Below are 4746 nucleotides of genomic sequence, written 5' to 3' on the forward strand. Positions count from 1 at the left end.
GTACACTTATGGTGATTCCCAATACAAGAGTAAAGATAGGGGCAAATACCCATAGAATTCCATAGACCTCCTTTAAAGATTTCAATCTGAAAAAAGAATTGATATCTTGTACTTCTATTGTATCAATAATCATTTCAACGATGAACTTCTCCCATAATGATATCTATACTCCCTAGTATTGTCATAATATCAGCCAATTTCATTCTTTTAACTAATTGAGGAAGAATTTGCAAATTGATAAAACCGGGTGGACGAATTTTCCATCTCCAAGGAAAACCATTCTGATCTCCTATTAGAAAAATCCTCAATTCTCCTTTGGGGGCTTCAACTCTTACATAAAGTTCTTGTTTCGGCAATTCAAAAGTCGGAGACGGTTTTTTTACTAATGAATCGATATTCAAAATCATTCCATTCTGGTTCCCTTTCTCTATCAAAGTAATGGATTTCTAAATTCTCATATGGTCCGCCGGGAATTCCTTCCAAAGCCTGTTGAATAATTTTTATGGATTCCACCATTTCACCAATTCGAACTAAATAATGAGCTAATGAATCTCCTTCTTTTTTCCATTGAACGTCTCAATCAAATTCCCCATAACACTCATAATTTTCAACTTTACGCAGATCCCATTGTATTCCGGAAGCCCAAAGCATCGGTCCTGATAAACCCCAATTAATTACTTCCTTTCCACTAACAATGCCTATTCCCTCAACCCGTTCTAAAAAAATGGGATTTCGCGTAATAAGTTTTTGATATTCAACAACCCCTATTAAAAAATAATCGCAGAAATCCAAACATTTATCTATCCAACCATGAGGTAGATCGGCCGCGACTCCCCCGATACGGAAAAAATTATGCATCATTCTCATACCTGTCGCAGCTTTGAATAGATCATATATTAATTCTTTTTCTCTAAAAATATAGAAGAAAGGGGTTTGTGCACCAATATCCGCCATAAAAGGTCCCAGCCATAATAGGTGAGAAGCTATACGACTCAATTCCAACATAATTACTCGAATATAGCTGGCTCTTTGGGGTACTTGAATATTTCCCAACTGTTCTGGTCCGTTTACGGTTATTGCTTATGTGAACATCGTAGCTAAATAATCCCAACGTGTTACATAAAGCAGATATTGTATAATTGTTCGATTTTCCGCAATTTTTTCCATCCCTCTGTGTAAATAACCCAATAATAGTTCACAATCAATAACATCCTCACCATCTAGAGTAACAATAAGTCGAAGAACACCATGCATTGATGGGTGGTGAGGTCCCATATTGACTACCATGAGATCTTTTCTTTTAGCTGTCCCATTCATAGGTTTTTCCTCGATTTATTCTTCCATGAATTTCGAAAGAAAAAAAATTAATCAAGATTCAAGACCTAAAAAATCGAATAATTCAAAATGACTCTTCAAATTCAATTAACGAATTATTGGTGATATACTATAGAAATAATAATGATATACTATAGAAAAGTATATGTATCTTATCTGGAAGGTTCTATATCTATAATGTTCGTTATAATACTGAATAGAAATCCAATCCATTATAAATAGAAAAAGAATATATAAGATCTAAACAAAAAAGTATTTTTTCAACCCCTACTTTGTTTGGTTATGCAATCTAACATAAACAATATATATAGATATCGCAATTGGGGAGAGATGGCTGAGTGGACTAAAGCGTCGGATTGCTAATCCGTTGTACGAATTTTTGTACCGAGGGTTCGAATCCCTCTCTTTCCATTTGGATTCTATCCGTTTGTTTTGTTGCAAATTCAAATTTGAGTATTAAATTTGATTCCCACCTTTTTTGTTTCTTCCTAACAGGTATTTCCTATACGGGGTTGGTAAAAAAATTTCATGTGATTCGGTAAAAGCAACAACAGTTCCATTATTGCTAATTTTATTCATCTCAATCTTTACCTCGGTATTATATTGATAATGATCGAGTGACATTGCTTCTTCGGTCCGAACCAAGGAATCCCTTAAATATGATTCAAAAAGGATCTTGTTTTATCATTGATCAGAGATTTCTCTATGAAAAATATGAATCGGAGTTTGAAGAAGGGGAAGGAGTCCTCGACCCGCAACAGATGGAGGAGGATTTATTCAATCACATAGTTTGGGCTCCTAGAATGTGGCGCCCTTGGGGCTTTCTATTTAATTGTATCGAAAGGCCCAATGAATTGGGATTTCCCTATTGGGCCAGGTCATTTCGGGGCAAGCGGATCATTTATGAGGAAGAGGATGAGCTTTAAGAGAATGATTCGGAGTTCTTACAGGGTGGAACCATGCAGTACCAGACACGAGATAGATCTTCCAAAGAACAAGGCTTTTTTCAAAGAAGCCAATTCATTTGTATGGAAGATCAATTTTCATTTCTATAAAATGGGATATGATATATAAAAAAATACATCAAATCATGGCTTCACGTATCAAATATTTTCTTTTTTCTATCGGTGCTTCCGGTATATTTCCGGTAATTAATGACTGGGAGAAAGAGACTTTCTACACCAAAAATATTCTTTTAAAGGATAATATACTTTGATTGCGTTTAATTTAACCCCGTATTTATGAATATTCAATTAATAGAATCAGAATTCAAAACTTATTTGTTTATCTTTTATGTATTTTATTTACCTAAGTATATTATCTTTAGTCGCACATATATTGTGGCGAGTCAAACTAAACTAGAAACTAAAAAAAAAGACTATTTTCTAAATTTGTTAAGTTAATGATGGCCTTCCATGGATTCACCTATATAAGCCGCAGCTAAAGTAGCAAAAATAAGGGCTTGAATACCGCTTGTAAATAATCCAAGGAACATGACAGGTATAGGAACTACTAAGGGTACTAAAGAAACAAGAACAACAACTACTAATTCATCAGCTAATATATTTCCGAAAAGTCGAAAGCTAAGCGACAGGGATTTTGTGAAATCTTCTAAGATGTTAATTGGTAGAAGGATTGGAGTTGGTTGGATGTATTTACCAAAATAAGCTAATCCCTTTTTCGAAAGACCCGCATAGAAATATGCTACTGATATAAGTAAAGCTAATGCAACAGTAGTATTTATATCATTTGTGGGTGCAACTAACTCCCCATGAGGTAACTGTATTATTTTCCAAGGCAAAAGAGCCCCCGACCAATTTGAAACAAAAATAAATAAGAACATAGTTCCAACAAAGGGAACCCACGGACCATATTCTTCCCCAATCTGAGTTTTACTTACATCTCGAATGAATTCGAGGACATATTCAAAGAAATTCTGACCAAAAGTGGGAATGGTTTACAGATTTCTAACAACTAAAATGGCTGAAACCAATAAGATAGCAATTACGACCCAAGAAGTTATAAGTACTTGGGCATGCACTTGGAACCCCCCTAATTGCCAATAGAGATGTTGACCTACTTCCACGAAAGATATCTCATATAATCTTTTTAATGTGTTGATGGAACATAATAGAATATTCATATTGCCCTCAAAATAAATAGAACTTGAAAGGAATTATTTTGATTCAACCATCTATTTTTTCAATTGTCTGTTAAATCTTTTATTTTGAATATCGACTAATCACTTAATATTTCTGGGTTTTTTGTTTTTTGCGCGATTTAGTAAATTAGTTATAGTAACCGATTCTATAAATCTATGAAGTTATCAATGGAATAATTTATTTTATTATTAATTAAGAATTTCGTATATAGCTAGAACGACCTTCACAAATTGCAAATACTAATTTATTAAAACAAAATTGGGGTTATCCGCGAAGAATTACAGTAGAGCAGTTTATGAATGTCTTCGCGGTGGACTTGATTTTACCAAAGATGATGAAAATGTGAATTCTCAACCATTTATGCGTTGGAGAGACCGTTTCTTATTTTGTGCCGAAGCAATTTTTAAATCCCAGGCCGAAACTGGTGAAATCAAAGGGCATTACTTGAACGCTACTGCAGGTACATGTATCAATCAACAAAGGAATTAGATAACTCAAGAGTCACTAATTACTCTACCTAGGCCAAGAGGAACAAAACCCACACTAAAATCCAACCAAGCATTTCATCAAACACTTGGAAGGCACAAAAGAAAAGCATAGTAAATTGACAACAAGAATAAAATCTAACAACAATTATTTAAAGGAATTAACAACAACAATTAAAAGAAACACATTTATTATGAATTACCTTGAATTGAATGGAAAGAAAATAGAAGGGATAAGAGTAGATCTACAACAAAGTATAAGAACAACATAAAGGAAATTACAACAAAAGAATAGAGGAAGATGAATGTAACAACAAGGAATCAAAAGGTAGAAGTAGAAGAAAGAATGAATGAAAACCTAGATCTAAGAACTAAACCTAATCCTAATTCTAGAGAGAAGTGAGAGCTTCTCTCTCTAGAAACTAACTCTAACTACTTCTAAAACTAAACTATGACTAATGGTGACAAGTATGTAAAAGTATCTAAAGTATATTGATTCCCCTTCAATCCTTCGCTTAAATAGCATCAGAAATGAGTTGGATTGGGCCCACAAGGCTTTAGAATTCGCTGGCCACGTATTGCTTTAAGTGGATCATATGGCAGAAACAACCCGTGCGGGTACAGTGCATGTACACATCACCATACGTGTAGCAACTATGTCAAATCTTGTATCGTTTCGAAGCCCTAGATGTTAGCTTTCTAATCCAACTGAAACCGCATCATTTGGACCTCTGTAGCTCAAGTTATGGTCAATTAAGTGCGAA

The 4746-nt window shown here is 34.3% G+C and overlaps 1 non-coding gene and 1 pseudogene across 1 annotated transcript; one reads left to right on the plus strand and one right to left on the minus strand.

Annotated features, from left to right (window-relative positions):
* The first annotated feature begins 1659 nt into the window (after nt 1-1659).
* On the plus strand, nt 1660-1746 carry TRNAS-GCU (transfer RNA serine (anticodon GCU)). The gene has a single exon. It is a non-coding gene; the product is annotated as a tRNA-Ser (tRNA).
* A 916-nt stretch (nt 1747-2662) lies between these two features.
* LOC127741469 (ATP synthase subunit a, chloroplastic-like) lies at nt 2663-3493 on the minus strand (annotated as a pseudogene).
* Between the last annotated feature and the right edge of the window lie 1253 nt (nt 3494-4746).

This window comes from Arachis duranensis, chromosome 9 (genome assembly GCF_000817695.3).
Source record: "Arachis duranensis cultivar V14167 chromosome 9, aradu.V14167.gnm2.J7QH, whole genome shotgun sequence".
Lineage (NCBI taxonomy): Eukaryota > Viridiplantae > Streptophyta > Magnoliopsida > Fabales > Fabaceae > Arachis > Arachis duranensis.